The 20,951-nt window shown below is 42.3% G+C and overlaps 1 long non-coding RNA gene across 1 annotated transcript; it reads right to left on the bottom strand.

Annotated features, from left to right (window-relative positions):
• Nucleotides 1-1,350: 1,350 nt before the first annotated feature.
• Nucleotides 1,351-4,056, bottom strand: LOC109757447 (uncharacterized). Its single transcript, XR_002231524.4, has 4 exons — nt 3,818-4,056; nt 3,619-3,711; nt 2,975-3,085; nt 1,351-1,493 (listed from the first exon to the last, which is right to left on the bottom strand). It is a non-coding gene; the product is annotated as an uncharacterized lncRNA (long non-coding RNA).
• Between the last annotated feature and the right edge of the window lie 16,895 nt (nt 4,057-20,951).

The following is a 20,951-nucleotide window of genomic DNA, read 5'->3' as shown; positions in this document are numbered from 1 at the left end:
TGGATCTCGATCGTAGTGATACACATATTCATAATATTGAAGCCAAAAGATGCAAAGTTAATAATGATAGTGCAACTTATTTGTGGCACTGCCGTTTAGGTCATATTGGTGTAAAGCGCATGAAGAAACTCCATGCTGATGGGATTTTGGAATCACTTGATTATGAATCATTTGATGCTTGCGAACCATGCCTTATGGGCAAGATGACTAAAACTCCGTTCTCCGGAACAATGGAGCAAGCAACTGGCTTATTGGAAATAATACATACTGATGTATGTGATCCGATGAGTGTTGAGGCTCGCGGCGGGTATCGTTATTTTCTGACCTTCACAGATGATTTGAGCAGATATGGGTATATCTACTTGATGAAACATAAGTCTGAAACATTTGAAAAGTTCAAAGAATTTCAGAGTGAAGTGGAAAATCATCGTGACAAGAAAATAAAGTTTCTATGATCTGATCACGGAGACAAATATTTGAGTTACGAGTTTGGTCTTCAATTAAAACAATGTGGAATAGTTTCACAAATTCGTGCCACCTGGAACACCACAGCATAATGGTGTGTCCGAACGTCATAACCGTACTTTATTGCACTACTAGATTTTTCATTATAACCGAGGGTCAAATTACCGTCGGATATTTCAGTCCACCGTCGGATTTACATATAACCGACGGTACACCGTCGGCAATCTCCCGTCGGCTATGCTTGGTCGGCCATTACACTTATAGCCGACGGTACTTTTGGTTAATACCTTCTCCGACAGTAATTAGCTGACGGTGAGTCGTCGGGCATGTTTTGGTCTCCAGCCGGTTCACATAAACTCGACAACGCTTATAGCTGACGGTTCCCCGTAGAATATTTATTTTCTGACCGTTATTACTTCCCGTCGGCATTCACAATAGATGACGGTATATTTGACCCTTTGGGGTTTCTTATAACCGAGAGGAGAATGAAACCCTTCGGGGTTTGCTATAACCAGGAGGAGAATGAAACCGAAAGCTATTATGATCGCCGACTGTGTATACACCTCTTCAGGGATTCCTACGGTTGAGAGCATGACAAACAGCATCAATATACAGATTCATCAAGAGTGAAGTCTCTGTTGTTGTATGGTAGGCCATTAGTCACCCCGAAAGGATTGTTTTCCACTTCAAATATACTATCTTATAATTGCACAACCACACATGACCAAGTAACATATAGTATATTTAGCGGATCCAAATTACATCGATTATAATGATCTATCTAGGAAGTTTGAAATGCTAAACAAAAATAGTAACTAAGATATAATGGTCCAAGCATTATGCGCATAAGCTAAAATTGACCAAAACTTCATAAGTTCACTTTGTTGCATATCCTGAAGAAAGATCAGACTCATCTTCATCACCATATGGATCATAACGCCCATTGCCATATAGATCATGACAATCATCACCATAGACATCATCACCCTTGCCATAGATCACGATTCCTCCAGTATTGTTTCCCACTCCTAAGAAATGATTAGAGTAGTTGTAAGGGAGATGAAAATTGTGTAATCTAGTTGAAATTTAATTGAGCATACAATGACAAAACTTAGATGTTCTAATTGACTGGTTAGCTGCTATCTAACAGTATCACTACGTATTAACCTTTTGATCCTTCACAAGCAATTTTCAGGGTAACATGAATCACCAGGAACACATACTCCAAATAATAAAGATTGAGGACTACACATTGCTCTGTGTACTAAAGGAATAATCTACCAATAAACCACACTGATTTCAATTTCATAATAAGTTTGCAACGGTTTAGAATACATCATGCTTTTCGAATTACTTGTAACATTCATATAATTCAAAGAACATGACATTTTTCTAATTAATTTTATTAATCATATCTCTAGAACCCGCATGTGCTATGGTTACACCAAGATGGACAGGTGATACAGGTAAAAAAATCCTTATCTGAAAGATACAATGCGGCGTCGATAATCGGTTCATTGGCTTGTTGCGATTACAAAAATATATATTAACCAAGTACAATGGACATCTACAACCCCACTGAAGTATATACCAACGTTTATATTTTGCAGTAGTAGACTAGCAAACCACTACTGGGCAGTTTGGGCATACAGTAAACTGGTTAAGAATGCCATGTAAAGAAATATATAATTTGTTTGTTCATTCAAAACAAATTAAATAGCAGCAGCTCACACTAAATCTCCACCAACAATAGTTTAGATTATGCTACACATACCTAATTAAATTAAGCCACTTCTTATGTTTTGTATGAGAGGTCAAAATCATTCTCCATGGTTAAAGCTACCAGTATTTCTGTATGTACTTCCAATTCTTCTCAACAATGTCCACTTTTTTAGACCCTGGTTCCATTGCTATAATGAAACCAAGCTTTCCATACATTCTCAAAAGCATCATGGTCTCAAAAGTTCAGGACCAAAAGAGGCAAAGCCATTACAGGGAAAAACAAAAGCTAGAAAGGAGGATGCCTGACAGAGGGTCAAACATGCCAAATCATATTGTCTAATGTTGAAATTTTCTCTGTGCAAATGATTTTATTGTAATTGATTATAGTAACATATTTGCCTATATGGATTCAACAAAAAATTTCCCCTGGCACCTTAATTAAGATGGATGTAGTGTAAAGAAAACAGCCAAAAGATAGATTTCTAAGTTATGAGCCACATCTAGGAAAATAGGGCACAAGCAGGTGCATACATTATATATACTACAATAGTACCACCTAGGCAACGTGGTAAGCTAAGAAAACACCTCAAATAAAAAGAGCAGGACTCGAAGCAAGTTATCTGTAGCATGCGTCTTGAAAGCCATTGTACGCTGGCTCAAAAGCGTTACATTGTTGCTCTTCAGATAGACCAACCTTTCACATATATGTTTCTCCATGCTCATGTTGTCTAGAAATAAATTGGCGCATAACTAAATGTGATGTATAACTAAGAGATGATAGACCAACCTTTTCAGTTTCATTTTGATGAACATCATCTCGTCCCCTTTCAAATACGACTTCTTGTACCTAAGCTCAAAAGCGTTACATTGTTGCTCTTCAGATAGGCCCAACGGCCACCTGCATGATAACATAGCGTATATAAGAACATCAAATAAGAACCCCTGCACTACATCTTGGAGAAAGAACACACAGGACATGATGTTGACATGTCAGTGGATGCATCAGCCTTAGGAACAGGAGCTAAATGATACAGAAATACAAAATACTGAAAAGAAAAGCAAAAGCGAGATGAAAAAACTTGGAAAAAGAACAAGGAATGTACGTACTACATCTACATGAATGGAGGACTGCTAGTTAAGTTATACAATAGTGTGAAGTATACATCCCGATTCTGATTGCACATGCTGACATAGTGTCTCTTCTCTTATGTACTAGTCAAACTGCTGCAGCTAGCTAGCCTTGACCAAACATACATGCATCAACACAAGCTAGCTAGCTCATCTCACCATTGCAAAATGGCCACTTGCCAGTTAATCAAACTATTTTTAACACATAAGCTTGACTTTATTTTCCAGACTAATAGGCATGGCTTTGTTTTTCAACCATACACACAAAAAATAGACCTAAACAGACATGCAAACAACCATGACCTCGTTGTAGAACTTGAACCTCACCACCACAGAAGCCAGCCATGTCACCATCTCCATCTCCCCGGTATTCAACTTGAACCACAGGAGCAAATCCTGGACCCCAACCACCAGAAAATAAGCTCACCATCCATTAAACAACACACATACGCCACATATATGACCTGCTCGAGGAATTGCGCAAAGGAAGAGGCGACCGGACCTGGTACAGGCGGGCAAAGGCAGGAGTGAGCGTGTTCTACACGGCGGCATCAGGTGGCCACTCGGATGAGGAGTTTCAGAAGGGGCCAATACATGCCGTGGGAGGTTGAGGGAGAGAGAGAGCAGACGAAGAAGACCGACACGGTCCTCAGGAGCGGCGTCGAGCACCTATTGGTTGGTTAGATCCGGGAGCGTTGTGGCCGGAGGCTGCCAGATCTGAGGACCACGAAGACGGAGACGAGACTCGAAAGGACACTTCCACGTCGGGAGGAAGAACAGGGAGTGGGTGATGTTGCTGGGCCAGGGAGAGCGACGAGGGTGAGGTGCGCAGCCGGATCAACGGGCGACAGCGGGGTTGGCGCATGGCGGCGGCGGCGAAGAAGTTGTTGGGACTTGGGAGAAGAGAAGATGCGGCGTGGGACTGGGAGGTTTTAGAGGGAAAGGGGTGGGATGGCAGGACGTGGGCACATGGCGGATACAAGATGGGCCGCACGCAAAAAAAAGGTAAGTGGCAAGAGGTAAATAATGGCTGGAGGTGAAAATAGTTCCTGCTCCTGCCGTAACTGACATTTTTTCGTAAGAAATTCGAAAAGATATATACCATACGTATTCAGTAAAGAAAATCTTTTTTTTGCGAAACTCAGTAAAGAAAATCTACTCTCTCTTTTGCAGGTAAAATAAATTTCTACTCGAAAGTAATGATTTCAGATATCTCATCAAAAGTAATTTCATGGTCGAAATTGCCATATCGATCTTTGTACGATTGGTTGATGCTACAATCTGACTTCAGTTGGACCCAAATCAAGGAATCAATCGATAGTTGGCATGAATCTTTGCATGTAAATTGTATATAATCTATCATGCGCAAAGTACTCATCTATAATATATTGTTGTGCATATACAGTATAAAGTTACAGCCCAATGTGTGCTACTCCCTCCGTTCCTAAATATAAGTCTTTTTAGACATTTCAAATGGAATACAACATACGGATGTGGATGTATGTAGACATATTTTAGAGTGTAGATTCACTCATTTTACTCCGTATGTAGTCACTTGGTGGAATCCCTAGAAAGACTTATATTTGGGAACGGAGGGAATACAAAACATTTCAATATGGAGGCACACATTTATGAACAACTGGAGTACTCCCTAGGAATAAAGTAAATCAGAGCTCGAATGATAACAATCCTAATAAACTCCAAGGAGAGTGGAATGAAATATTAATAAATTTACCAATTTGCTAGCATCATGTCAATATATACTATTAATATGCATGAAAAGTAAATCAAAATCAAGTTCTATTAGCTATTGGTTAAGGCTTGTAGAAATTTTTTCATCTCGAATTGATTTAACCAACACAAAGATGAAGATAATTTAAATAAAATTTAGTTAGCATTATAAGTTTCTCAATGATTAATTTAGATTTTTCGCGAGCTTCGTGAATCACTAGCCACTGCTTGGATGCCCCATACGGAAACACTGGTTGCCTTTAGCCACAACTGTCACGACGAGGGATTGTTGAATGCCCTCGCTCGGCGCCGAGTTCAGACCTTCTCTGAGCTTTCAGAGTTGGTGTTAAAATTTTGCACCATTGAAGAAGCCTAGCTAGCCCAGGAATCAGTATACTCAGACGAATCAAAGGCGCGAAAAAGAAAGAAGACAGGACCCTAGACCGCGCTAGACGGATTGCTCGACTGACCGTGCCCTATACACTCTACTTTGCTCAACGCCAATCCAACCCATGGCCTTCAAGCCTGTTGGGTTGTAAAACAAGTCGCTAAGGGAGGCGAGGCTCTCCTCTCAAATAGGCACCATCAGTCATCCCACAAATTCCTCGGAAGAACCTGAGGTTCTGATGATTTACCAAATATATAAGTCAGGAAACCAAAGAAAACGGGTCCTACAGGAGCTCGTCCACGCCCCGATACGTGATCGGCATGTTCAACCAGTGGTCGATCTAACCGATGCCCAGCCGCCATGGTCCTCGACCCCATCATGGACGGATACCGACTACACAAGGTACTAATGGACGACTGCAGTAGCTTAAACCTCATTTACGAGGGAACGTTGGAAAAAATGCAATTCGACACAACTCGCATCTAGCATAGCTCAATTACATTTAAAGGGGTCATCCCAAGTAGGGAAAGCACGATGCAAGGGAAAGATCACCCTCGATGTGGTTTTCGGCACTCCCGAGAACTATCTGATCGAGGAGCTGACCTTCCAGACCGTGCCCTTCTAGAACGGCTACCATGCCATGCTGGGCGAGAAGCGTTCATAGTATTCCACGCCATAACGCATTAATTGTAAAAAACTACATGAGTAATGCACTTACAAATACAATGTTAGATGTTCATTCTTGGATATTTTCTTATAGGGAAAGTATCTACAATATAACATCGGTCATTCCACATGTTTATCGATGTTGTTCACCGAAACATATATCAGTGGGAGTGAAAGTTGACCGTCGGCTATTGCTATCCCCCGTCAGGTATTTCTCAAATAACCGAGAGTCACACATGTACTGTCGGCCATCTTCACTCATAGGTGAGAGTTTTCTTTTCACCGTCGGCTATGAAATTTCACCGTCGGCCATTCCATGTAATCCCCGTGGGTGTATGAAAAACCGTCGGCCATTTTTAGTCATAGGTGAGAGCTTTATTTTCACCGTCGGCTATTACATATCACCGTCGGACATTACATGTAATTCCCAAGGGTGTAGCATAAACCGTCGGGCATTACAATGAACTGTCGGGCATTAAATGGGATACCCAAGGGTTGGATTTTTACCGTCGGTTAATCTAGCATACCGTCGGCTATTACTAGTAATACTTGTGAGTTTACAATAACCGTCGGCCATTGACACTACCGTCGGCTATTACTATAATGGCCGACGGCCCGTCGGCCATTACATTTCACCATCGGAAATATGGGGATTTCTAGTAGTGTTGGATATAGTGCAATCTATGATGTCTCTTACCGATTTACCACTATCGTTCTGGGGTTATGCATTAGAGACAGCTGCATTCACATTAAATAGGGCACTGTCTAATCCGTTGAGACGACACCGTATGAACTATGGTTTGGCAAGAAACCTAAGCTGTCGTTTCTTAAAGTTTGGGGTTGCGATGCTTATGTGAAAAAGTTTCATCCTGATAAGCTCAACCCAAATCGGAAAAGTGCGTCTTCATAGGATACCCAAAAGGTACTGTTGGGTAAAACTTCTATCACAGATCCGAAGGCAAGATATTCGTTGCTAAGAACGGATCCTTTCTAGAGAAGGAGTTTCTCTCGAAAGAAGTGAGTGGGAGGAAAGTAGAACTTGATGAGGTAACTGCACCTGCTCCCTTATTGGAAAGTAGTTTATCATAGAAATCTGTTCCTGTGACTCCTACACCAATTAGTGAGGAAGCTAATGATGATGATCATGTAACTTCAGATCAAGTTACTACCAAACCTCGTAGGTCAACCAGAATGAAATCCGCACCAGAGTGGTACGGTAATCCAGTTCTGGAGGTCATGTTACTTGACCATGACGAACCTATGAACTATGAGGAAGCGATGATGAGCCCAGATTCCGCAAAATGGCTTGAGGCCATGAAATCTGAGATGGGATCCATGTATGAGAACAAAGTGTGGACTTTGGTTGACTTGCCCGGTGATCGGCAAGCCATAGAAAATAAATGGATCTTCAAGAGGAAGACGGACGCTGATAGTAGAGTTACTATCTACAAAGCTAGACTTGTCGAAAAAGGTTTTTGACAAAGTTCAAGGTGTTGACTATGATGAGATTTTCTCACTCATATCGATGCTTAAAGTCTGTCCGAATCATGTTAGCAATTGCCGCATTTTATGAAATCTGGCAAATGGATAACAAAACTGCAATCCTGAATGGATTTATTAAAGAAGAGTTGTATATGATGCAACCAGAAGGTTTTGTCAATCCTAAAGGTGCTAACAAAATATGCAAGCTCCAGCGATCCATCTATGGACTGGTGCAAGCATCTCGGAGTTGGAATATACGCTTTGATAAGTTTATCAAATGATATAGTTTTATACAGACTTGCGGTGAAGCCTATATTTACAAGAAAGTGAGTGGGAGCACTACAACATTTCTGATAAGTATATGTGAATGACATATTGTTGATCGGAAATAATGTAGAATTATTCTGCAAAGCATAAATGAGTGTTTGAAAGGAGTTTTTCAAAGAAAGACCTCGGTGAAGCTGCTTACATATTGAGCATCAAGATCTATAGAGATAGATCAAGACGCTTGATAAGGTTTTCAGTGAGTACATACCTTGACAAGATTTCGAAGTAGTTCAAAATGGAACAGCCAAAGAAAGAGTTCTTGACTGTGTTACAAGGTGTGAAATTGAGTGAGACTCAAAGCCCGACCACGGCAGAAGATAGAAAGAGAATGAAAGTCATTCCCTATGCCTTGGCCATAGGTTCTATAAAGTATGCCATGCTGTGTACTAGATCTATTGTATACCCTACACTGATTTTGGCAAGGGAGTACAATAGTGATCTAGGAGTAGATCACTGGACAGCAGTCAAAATTATCCTTAGTGGAATAAGGATATGTTTCTCGATTATGGAGGTGACAAAAGGTTCGTCGTAAAGGGTACGTCGATGCAAGTTTTGATACTGATCCAGATGACTCGAAGTCTCAATCTGGATACATATTGAAAGTGGGAGTAATTAGTTAGAGTAGCTCCATGCAGAGTATTGTAGACATAGAAATTTGCAAAATACATACGGATCTGAATGTGGCAGACCCGTTGAATAAACTTCTCTCACAAGCAAAACATGATCACACCTTAGTACTCTTTGGGTGTTAATCACATAGCGATGTGAACTAGATTATTGACTCTAGTAAACCCTTTGGGTGTTGGTCACATGACGATGTGAACTATGGGTGTTAATCACATGGTGATGTGAACTATTGATGTTAAATCACATGGCGATGTGATCTAGATTATTGACTCTAGTGCAAGTGGGAGACTGAAGGAAATATGCCCTAGAGGGAATAATAAAGTTATTATTTATTTCCTTATATCATGATAAATGTTTATTATTCATGCTAGAATTGTATTGACCGGAAACATAATACATGTGTGAATACATAGACAAACAGAGTGTCACTAGTATGCCTCTACCTAACTAGCTCGTTGATCAAAGATGGTTAAGTTTCCTAGCCATTGACATGAGTTGTCATTTGATTAACGGGATCACATCATCAGGAGAATGATGTGATTGACTTGACCCATTCCGTTAGCGTAGCACTCGATCGTTTAGTATGTTGCTATTGCTTTCTTCATGACTTATACATGTTCCTATGACTATGAGATTATGACACTCCCGTTTACTGGAGGAACACTTTGTGTGCTACCAAACGTCACAACGTAACTGGGTGATTATAAAGGTGCTCTACAGGTGTCTCCGAAGGTACTTGTTGGGTTGGCGTATTTCGAGATTAGGATTTGTCACTCCGATTGTCGGAGAGGTATCTCTGGGCCCTCTCGGTAATGCACATCACTTAAGCCTTGCAAGGATTGCAATTAATGAGTTAGTTGCGGGATGATGTATTACGGAACGATTAAAGAGACTTGCCGGTAACGAGATTGAACTAGGTATTGAGATACCGACGATCGAATCTCGGGCAAGTAACATACCGATGACAAAGGGAACAACGTATGTTGTTATGCGGTTTGAATGATAAAGATCTTCGTAGAATATGTGGGAGCCAATATGAGCATCCAGGTTCCGTTATTGGTTATTATCCGGAGACGTATCTCGGTCATGTCTACATAGTTCTCGAACCCGTAGGGTCCGCACACTTAAAGTTAGATGACGGTTATATTATGAGTTTATGTGTTTTGATGTACCGAAGGAGTTCGGAGTCCCGGATGAGATCAGGGACATGACGAGGAGTCTCGAAATGGTCGAGACGTAAAGATCGATATATTGGACGACTATATTCGGACATCGGAAAGGTTCCTAGTGATTCGGGTATTTTTCGGAGTACCGGAGAGTTACGGGAATTCGTATTGGGCCTTAATGGGCCATACGGGAAAGGAGAGAAAGGCCCCAATGGGTGGCCGCACCCCTCCCCATGGACTAGTCCGAATTGGACTAGGGAGGGGGGCGCCCCTTCCTTCCTTCTCCTTCTCCCTTCCCTTCTCCTACTCCAACAAGGAAAGGAGGAGTCCTACTCCCGGTGGGAGTAGGACTCCCTCCTTGGCGCGCCCTCCTCCTAGGCCGGCCGCTTCCCCCCTTGCTCCTTTATATACGGGGGCAGGGGGCACCCCAAAGACACAACAATTGATCTATTGATCTCTTAGCCGTGTGCGGTGCCCCCTCCACCATAATTCACCTCAATAATATCGTAGTGGTGCTTAGGCGAAGCCCTGCGTCGGTAGAACATCATCATCGTCACCACGCCGTCGTGCTGACGGAACTCTCCCTCAAAGCTCGGCTGGATCGGAGTTTGAGGGACGTCATCGAGCTGAACGTGTGCTGAACTCGGAGGTGCCGTACGTTCGGTACTTGGATCGGTTAGATCATGAAGACGTACGACTACATCAACCACGTTGTGCTAACGCTTCCGCTTTCGGTCTACGAGGGTACGTGGACAACACTCTCCCCTCTCGTTGCTATGCATCACCATGATCTTGCGTGTTCGTAGATTTTTTTGAAATTACTACGTTCCCCAACAGCAACCGTTACCCTTCGTGGGTTGAAGTCTCCATCAACGTGGATGTACGATAGCACCACCTATCGGAACAACGAATAAAAAATGTCCGTGTCAACATTGCGTTTGCTCCCTCAAACTCCTCCCTTTACCTTCATATGCAATTGTTTTACATTCCGCTGCTATACTCTTAGAATTGCATGTGTAGGTTGATTGCTTGACTTGTGCTAAGTTGCTGAAATCTGCCAAGAACTAAAATTGGAAAAGGCTAGATTTTTATTTGATCAAGTAGTCTAATCACCCCCCTCTAGACATACTTTCGATCCTACAAGTGGTATCAGAGCTTTGGTCTCCATTTGCTTTGATTTCCATAGCTTTTGGTGGTCATAGCCTTGGTTTCACAACCTAGGAGAGTATGACGTTTAGCGAGGGAAATTACCACGGTAGAGGTCCTTACTTTCATGGTACAAATTTTGCTAGTTGGAAGCATAAGATGAAAATGCATATTCTTGGACATAACCCGGCCGTTTGGGCTATTGTGTGTATTGGCTTGCAAGGTGAATTCTTTGATGGGAGAGAACCAAACCGTGAAGCTACCACGGAAGAGTTGAAGATGCTGCAATACAATGCTCAAGCTTGTGATATTCTCTTCAACGGATTGTGCCCCGAAGAATTCAACAAAATCAGCCGTCTTGAGAATGCAAAGAAAATTTGGGATACTTTGATTGATATGCATGAAGGTACCGACTCCATCAAGGAATCCAAATTGGATGTGCTTCAAAGTCAACTTGACAAGTTCATAATGAAGGATGGTGAAGGCGTCGCTGAAATGTACTCTAGGCTTGTTCTCATCACAAATGAGATTGCCGGCTTAGGAAGTGAAGAGATGACCGATAAATTCATCATCAAGAAGATCCTAAGAGCCTTGGATGGAAAATATGATACCGTGTGCACATTGATCCAAATGATGCCAAATTACAAAGATCTCAAGCCAACGGAAGTCATTGGAATTATTGTTGCTCATGAGATGTCACTCAAGGATAAGGAAGAGCTCCACAACAAGTCAAACAGTGCTTACAAAGCCTCATGTGAAGCTCCCACATCATCAAGTGAGAAACAAACCTTCAATGAAGAATTGAGCCTAATGGTGAAAAACTTCAACAAGTTCTACAAAAGTAGAAGCAAGGAGAGAAGTTCCAAGTCAAGGTCCTACAATGACAAAAGATCTTCTAGTCGTGAGCGCAATTGCTACAATTGTGGAAGACCCGGACACTATTCCAATGAGTGTACGGCTCCCTACAAAAGAAGAGAAGATTCTCCCAAAAGGAGTAGAAGAGAAGAGTCACCACCAAGAGAAAGAAGGAGTAGAGATGATCGTTATGAACGAAGACCCTCTCGGAGAAGCAAGGATTCGGAAAGGAAGGACAAGTCATCAAGGAGCTACACAAAAAGAAGACATCAAGCTCATGTTGGTGAATGGGTATCCGGCTCCGACTCCGACAATCACTCCGAAAGAAGTTATCACTCCGACTCCGAATATACTCAAGATGAAGGTGTTGCCGGACTAGCACTTGTGACAACCAACTCCTACGACATATTTGAATCACCAAATGAAGGAATTGGGAGATGCTTCATGGCTAAAGGTCCAAAGGTAACACACCCCGAGTATGTTGATTTCAATAGTGATGAAGATGATTTGCTAGGAGATGATGATTTACTTGTTGATAATTCTAGTTATGAAAACTATGATGAATTTGCAATTAATCATGCTAATCAAGATAAAACGAATGATGATGATAAGAAGGAGATTGAGCGTCTAACTAAAGAACTAAACACTCTTAAGTCAGCTCATGAAACTACCTTGGAAGATCATCGAGAACTTTTAAAGACTCATGAGAAGCTACGTTTTGAAAAGCTCAACCTTGAGCAAGAGCATGAGTTTTTAAAGGCAATCAATGACGATCTTCGCAAGAAAAGTTCTTCTTACATTGCCAAGCGTTTACTCTTGTCTACTTACATGCCACAAGTTAAATCTAACAAAGAACAAGAAAGATTCTTCATCTTGTAGTAACAACAATCATGCTAAATCCAATGTTGTTGCTTCTAGTATTTCTCTTGATTCCACTACTGATTCTCTTAGCCAAGTTACACTTGAGCAAGAAAATAGCTTATTGAAGGGAATTATAGAGAAAGGTGTTTACAAGAGCCTTGCCGGTAGTAAGCAATTTGAGGAAATTGTACGCAAGCAAGGAAGGCACCGGAAGAATCAAGGTGTTGGTTTTGAACGAAAGTTCAATGCCAATGGAGTTGAGTGGGAAGAAGATCAATACCCCAAGACGAAGTTTGTTCCTCAACAAGAGAAGTACGATCCTACTTCTTTCCAAGGAACACAAGCCCAAGATGATCTTCCACCACAAGACCACAAGCAAAAAGGCAAGGACAAGCTTCAAGAGGAGATTGATGCATTTGAAGAAGCACCTAAGGCCTTGGTCAAGTGGGTTCCCAAGAATACATCAATGTCTACTTCATCAAGTACGACTACAACTCCAAGGATTCCCATCAAGATGGTGTGGATCTCGAAGAAGAAGAACTAGAGAGTTCTTGAGGGTGACTCCGCCAACATACTTCACTCTTATCATTTTGGCAAGGACAAGTGCAAACAACTTCCATATCTTGCACTAGTTCAAGGAGTCACAAACCCTCTTGTTGGTAAGACAAGGGACAAGGTAACCTAATGCTTTCATGGACAACATATTGTGTATACATCACTCTATGTCTATGGATATTCTTGCTTGTTCCTTGTGGGACTAACCCGTGCAGGTATTGAAAGTGCAACCCACTCCAATGGATTGCTCCGAATGATCTATATCAACATTGAGCATCCACATCTTCAACACCCACATGAAGTCTTCATCGACAAAACCCAAGGTTAGTTCATCCCTCTTAGGGGGGATATCACATTTAGGGGAGCTTTACTCTAAGGATTGAGCTAAAGCAACTCTAATGGTGTGAGCTCAATAATGCTTTATGTAAAAGTGGTAACCCCACTTGTGCTTAAACGATGAGTATGACCTATGATCAAATGTTCTCATTTGACTCATAAGTCAATATACTCATATATAGATGACCTAGTCATCGCCAATTGCTTGATAGATGCTGGAGTGTTTGTGCATGCTTTGTCAAATATTTCTTTTGCCATTTTAATTGTGTGAGCATGTTGAATGCATATTTTTCTCATTCGAGGACATCCATTTGTTGCTTTGATTGTTTGGCTTTTTCTCTTTTGCCAAATGGATGGACAAGAATGCCTAAGAACTCCCTCTAGCTATCTATGCTTTCCTCGTCTCAAACTCTATTCATGCTACATCACAAAGTTTGATCAAGTCAGATTCGAATCACTCTGTGTGAGGAGCACTTGGAGTCCCCGATTCGTCATAGACTTAAACTTCCAAAACCTCTTTGTGCATTTCGGTCTGACCGATTCATCCTTTTCTGTCCTACCGAGATCACTTAGTTGATCTAGGTTTTCAATCTCGGTGCAACCGATTAGAACCTTTCGGTCTCACCGAGTTGTAGTAACTGCCTGCAATTTTGCATCTCGGTGCCACCGAGTTGTTCCACTCGGTCACACCGACAGGGTCAGGTTATATATACTGATGGGTCAAATTTTGGAAAATTTTCTGAAACCCTTCACCCGCGCGTAACCTACTCTGCCTCTTCGGGTCTCCGGATCGTCTTCTCGCCTCTAGTGACCTCCCGCCGCTGGTCTCCGCCGCCGTCAACGGCTCTGCTCTGCCGTTGCCGCCGTAGCGAACACTCGCCGCTCTAGGGTAAGTGTTCGACCCCTTGTGCTGTCTTTTTCACTCTGATTCCTAGCACAAGGACAATGCCATGTTTCTTGCCACGATTGAGATTGATCCATCCAGCTAAAACTTCCTTAGGTCTAGATTGATTCAAAAATTTTAGGGTTAGCTCTCCGCAGAACTCATCTCGGACCGACCGAACTGTAGAAATCGGTCTCACCGATTCGGCCTTGGCCATTGCACATGCGCTTTTCGGTCTGACCAAAACGTGCAAATCGGTGTGACCGAGTTCAAGATTCTGTGAAACCGTAGCAATCTCGGTGCCACCAAACGGTGACTCGGTTCTACCGAGTTCACTAGTTTAGGTTCCAAGTGTTGCTTCGGTATCACCGAGTTTGTCAATTCGGTAGCTCAGAGATCACTTATGTAGAGAACTAAAACTAAGATTTTTGACTCAATCATTTTGCAAAACCTATGTACTTTGTGATGCTCATCTACTCTACCTCATCTACAACCTATTCGCAGGGTCTGCTGACAGTTTGCCTGAAGATGTCTGATCAAAGTGACAGTCAGAACAAGTCTGAAGAGCAGGTTCAGATGAGTGAGGGCACTAGTCCCTCAGGCAGCTATGATGGGGGCAGTAGGAGCACACCTAGTAACTTGCCAAAGGCAGCTACCAGGACAAGGAAGAAGAAAACCTCAGATTCTGAAGATGAAGATTATGTGGCTGTTGAGGATGAGGCCACTTCAAGAAAGAAAGTGCTGAAGAAGGAGTATAGCACTACTGCTGCAGCAAAGCCTGGAATGAAAACAAAGGCTCTAGCAAGAAGAGTTCCAATGTCAAAAGCCAGAGCCTCAACTGCTGAAGCTTCCAAGCCAAAGAAAGTTGCCACAGGTGAAACTATGAAGTTCACCATTGAGTCAGATGATGGCGAAGCAGCAGGTGATGGTAAGAAGAAGAAGAGGGCAAGAACCACTACTGCCAGAGTTCTTGGCAAGCCCTCAATGAAGAAAGATTCTAAAGGAGAAGAGGAAGAGCAAGAGGATGCTGCACCAGCACCCAAAGCTCAGAAGCTCATGGGAGATGCAATCAGATCAGGGGCTGCTCCATCTAAGCCCAAAGCTGCTCCCAAGGCTACTGCTCTAGCTCAAAAGCCCCCAAAACCCAAGAGAAGCACCAGGAACATCCCTGCCGAGGAGAAGAACAAGGCCCCAGTGCCTGAAGCTGCTGAAGAAGAGGAAGAAGACTCACTTGTTTTGAGAAAGCTGAAGCCCAAGATCCCTGACCACAATGATGCACATCCTGTTGCAGAAAACATGAAAATCAGGAAGGATTCAGGACTGAGATTATGGAGATAGTCTGATCCATATGCTGTCAGGAGGAGAACTGTTGTTGACTACATGTTTCACACTAAGGAACAACAAGACTTTTATGAGACAATTTTGCTTGACAAGAAGCCCATTGTGTGTGACATGAGATGGGTTGACTGGGAGTACATCAAGGAGAATGAAGATCACTATCCAGGTGTATATGACACCTTCAAAGCATGTGGAGTTGATACATTTGTTGCCCAGAAGCTCACCAAGTGGAATGATGAGCTGATCATGCAGTTTTACTCCACTGCCCACTTCTACCCAGATGGGAAGATCATTTGGATGTCTGAAGGTACAAGGTACCAATCTACTATTGAAGAATGGGCTCAGTTGATCAATGCCCCAGAAGAAAGCGAGGATGACTTGGATGTTTATGCTGAAAAGAAGAAAGACCATAACACTATGGCCAACATGTACAGAGAGATTCCAGATGATGCTTTGGATACTCATAAGTTTGGATCTGTCCACTTCTTGTTGTGTGGTCTGCCAACCATCAATTGGATCCTAAGGCACACGTTGCTACCCAAGTCAGGTGATCACAAGATGATCAGAGGACATGCTATCTACTTGCTACATTTGTTTGATGTGCCTCAAAAGTTCAAAGTCATGAGTCTGATTGTGGAGACAATCAAAAGGACAACAGCTGATCAGAAGAGAAGTTGTGGGTATGCCCCACAAATTCAGGAGCTCATCAACTCCAAGATGGGCACAGGCAAATATCTATTGGATAAGGAGCACCTGCCCATCTACCCTGAATTTGAAGACAACACTGTTGTCATGAATGAGAATGAACCATCTTCAGCTCAAGCACATGAGAAGAGAGAAAAGGCAAGGGCAGAGAAAGCTGCAAAGATGCCAACTGTTGAAGAGGCATCTCAAATGTTCTTGAAGACCAAGCAAGATCAGCTTGGATATCTGATCCAATCCACTTTGAGGATTGAGAAGGGCTTGGCCACCCTGACTCAAAGCCAGGAGAGTTTGGAGAGGATCATTGAGCAGAAATTCTATGATCTTGATGTTAAGGTAACTGAGATCCAAACTGCAGTTGAGCAGCTACAGGAGGAAGCAGAGGAGAAGAAGGGCAAGTCTACTACAGATGCTTTTGCTAGAGTGCCCAGAAGCCAGAGGTCTGCTGTAGTGCCAGTCACAGATACTAGAGCTACAACATCAGCTCCAGCACCTACAGCTCCAGTGCCACCTCCAACAGCCACTCCACCAGCTCCAGCTACATCAACAGATGCCTTCGTCCTTGGAGTTCTCTCTACACCTCCTACCGAAGATCAAGCCTGAGAGTCGTTTAGCACTATGCTTTTTTGAACTTTTTGGTAACTTGTTGCCAAAGGGGGAGAAAAATGTATAGATCATAGGCTTCGAGAGAGTGTGTTGCTTTTTTATCTCTCTTGATATTTTGGTTGAACTACTTTATTGCGTGCTTGTGTGAGATACTTTGTGTCCTTGTGAGATACGTGTTTCATCATGTGTTTGATCGTATGCTACCCTTAATGCTTGTTGGGTGATATTATCTCTTATATCCTTATATGATCATTCACTTGCTTGGTGATGAGTGCATGCTTTTAACTTCTATCAGTTTGAGCACTCCACCAAGATGTATGTGACATGGAAGAGTAACCCATGATCATAATCGATTGTGCATTTGCATTCAAAAGCAAATTTTAAATAATGCACAAATTTAGGGGGAGCTCTTGCTTATCACATACTTCTCAAATCGACGATGTTTTTCAATCTTATTTTCATTTGTCGAAGCTTTGATCTATATGTTGTCATCAATTACCAAAAAGGGGGAGATTGAAAGTGCAACTATCCCTGGGTGGTTTTGGTAATTCCTAACAACATATAGCTCATTGAGCTAATGCTATTTCAAGATAAATATTTCAGGAAAGCTCAATGATTGGCATGGCATGGATGAGAAAAGTGGACCCCTCAAAATGCTAAGGACAAAGGATTGGCTCAAGCTCAAAGCTCAGGACCCTACATTTTTCATTTTAAGTGATCCAAGATCACATTGAGTCCATAGGAAAAGCCAATACTATCAAGAGGGGGTGAGTTGTTGCTTAATGAGTTTCTTGCTCAAAGTGCTTAGTGATATGCTCCAAAAAACCTCAACTACTTTCTCACATCCACATATGTCCCAAACCAAAAGTCAAACTCGGCCACACCGAAACTGTCTATCCGGCGCCACCGAGTTCTCTTGACATAGCCACTACCAGAAACCCTAGTCTTTTCGGTCCCACCGATAGGGATCTCGGTCTCACCGAGATGTGATTGCAAACTCTTTGTTTCCCTTCGTAACGTTTTGGTCAAACCGAGATGAGCGATTGGTCCCACCGAGATTGCAATGCAAACACTCTGTTTCCCTTTCGTAACGTTTCGGTCCAACCGAGATGAGCGAATCGGTCCCACCGAGTTTGCCTGGGCAACTCTCTGGTTAGTCTATTACCAAAATTGGTCTCACCGAGTTTGTGTAATCGGTCTCACCGAGTTTGTGTAATTGGTCTCACCAAGATTACGTTATGCCCTAACCCTAATGAAATCGGTCCTACCGAGTTGACGTGTCGGTCCCACCGAAAATCCTAACGGTCACATTATGAACCAAATCGGTCCGACCGAGTTTCACGATTCGGTCCCACCGAGTTTGGTAAATTGTGTGTAACGGTTAGATTTTGTGTGGAGGCTATATATACCCTTCCACCCACTCTTCATTCATGGAGAGAGCCATCAAAATATGCCTACACTTCCAACTTACATTTTCTGAGAGAGAACCACCTACACTTGTGTTGAGGTCAAGATATTCCATTCCAACCACATAAATCTTGATCTCTAGCCTTCCCCAAGTTGCTTTCCACTCAAATCATCTTTCCACCAAATCCAATCCTATGAGAGAGAGTTGAGTGTTGGGGAGACTATCATTTGAAGCACAAGAGCAAGGAGTTCATCATCAACACACCATTTGTTACCTCTTGGAGAGTGGTGTCTCCTAGATTGGCTAGGTGTCACTTGGGAGCCTCCGTCAAGATTGTGGAGTTGAACCAAGGAGTTTGTAAGGGCAAGGAGATCGCCTACTTCGTGAAGATCTACCCGAGTGAGGTAAGTCCTTCGTGGGCGACGGCCATGGTGGGATAGACAAGGTTGCTTCTTCGTGGACCCTTCGTGGGTGGAGCCCTCAGTGGACTCGCGCAACCGTTACCCTTCGTGGGTTGAAGTCTCCATCAACCTGGATGTACGATAGCACCACCTATCGGAACCACGGATAAAAAATCTCCGTGTCAACATTGCGTTTGCTCCCTCAAACTCCTCCCTTTACCTTCATATGCAATTGTTTTACATTTTGCTGCTATACTCTTAGAATTGCATGTGTAGGTTGATTGCTTGACTTGTGCTAAGTTGCTAAAATCTGCCAAGAACTAAAATTGGGAAAAGGCTAGATTTTTATTTGGTCAAGTAGTCTAATCACCCCCCTCTAGACATACTTTCGATCCTACAGAAAGGTTTTCGACAAGTTCAAGGAGTTGACTACGATGATACCTTCTCAGCCGTAGCGATGCTTAAGTCTGTCCTAATCAGGTTAGCAATTGCCGCATTTTATGATTATGAAATCTGGAAAATGGATGTCAAAACTGCATTCCTTAATGGATATCTTAAAGAAGAGTTGTATATGATGCAACCAGAAGGTTTTGTCGATCCTAAAGGTGCTAACAAAGTGTGCAAGTTATTCTTTTATGGACTAGTGCAAGCATCTCGGAGTTGGAATATACGCTTTGATAGTGTGATCAAAGCATATGTTTTTAACAGTTGGAGAAGCCTGTATTTACAAGAAAGTGAGTGGGAGCTCTGTAGCATTTCTAATATTACATGTAGATCACATATTGTTTATTGGAAATGATACAAAATTTCTGGATAGCATAAAAGGATACTTGAATAAGAATTTTTCAATGAAAGACCTCGGTGAAGCTGCTTATATATTGGGCATCAAGATCTATAGAGATAGATCAAGATGCTTAACTGGACTTTCACAAAGAACATACCTTGATAAGATTTTGAAGAAGTTCGAAATGGATTAGTCAAAGAAAGGGTTCTTGCCTGTATTACAAGGTGTGAAGTTGAGTCAGACCCAATGCCCGACCACTGCAGAAGATAGAGAGAAAATGGAAGTCATTCCCTATGCTTCAGCCATAGGTTCTATCATGTATGCTATGCTGTGTACTAGACCTGATGTGTGCCTTGCTATAAGTATAGCAGGGAGGTATCAAAGTAATCCAGGAGTGGATCACTGGACAGCGGTCAAGAACATCCTGAAGTACCTGAAAAGGACTAAGGATATGTTTCTCGTTTATGGAGGTGACAAAGAGCTCGTCATAAATGGTTACGTCGATGCTAGCTTTGACACTGATCCGGATGACTCTGAGTCACAAACCGGATACATATTTATATTGAATGGTGGAGCTGTCAGTTGGTGCAGTTCCAAGCAGAGCGTCGTGGCGGGATCTACGTGTGAAGCGGAGTACATAGCTGCTTCGGAAGCAGCAAATGAAGGAGTCTGGATGAAGGAGTTCATATCCGATCTAGGTGTAATACCTAGTGCATCGGGTCCAATGAAAATCTTTTGTGACAATACTAGAGCAATAGCCTTGGCGAAGGAATCCAGATTTCACAAGAGAACCAAACACATTAAGAGACGCTTCAATTCTATCCGCGATCTAGTCAAGGAGGGAGACATAGAGATTTGCAAAATACATACAGATCTAAATGTTGTAGACCCGTTGACTAAGCCTCTTCCACGAGAAAAACATGATCAGCACCAAGACTCCATGGGTGTTAGAATCATTACTATGTAATCTAGATTATTGACTCTAGTGCAAGTGGGAGACTGAAGGAAATATGCCCTAGAGGCAATAATAAACTTGTTATTTATATTTCCTTATGTCATGATAATGTTTATTATTCATGCTAGAATTGTATTAACCGGAAACTTAGTACATGTATGAATACATAGACAAAACAGAGTGTCCCTAGTATACCTCTACTAGACTAGCTCGTTGATCAATGATGGTTATGTTTCCTGACCATAGACATGTGTTGTCATTTGATGAACGGGATCACATCATTAGAGAATGATTTGGTGGACAAGACCCATCTGTTAGATTAGCGTAATGATCATTTAGTTTTATTGCTATTGCTTTCTTCATGACTTATACATGTTCCTCTGACTATGAGATTATGCAACTCCCGAATACCGGAGGAA

This window comes from Aegilops tauschii, chromosome 6 (genome assembly GCF_002575655.3).
Source record: "Aegilops tauschii subsp. strangulata cultivar AL8/78 chromosome 6, Aet v6.0, whole genome shotgun sequence".
NCBI lineage: Eukaryota > Viridiplantae > Streptophyta > Magnoliopsida > Poales > Poaceae > Aegilops > Aegilops tauschii.
Note: the sequence above shows the minus strand (reverse complement) of the source record. Positions and strands in the feature narration are given on the sequence as shown.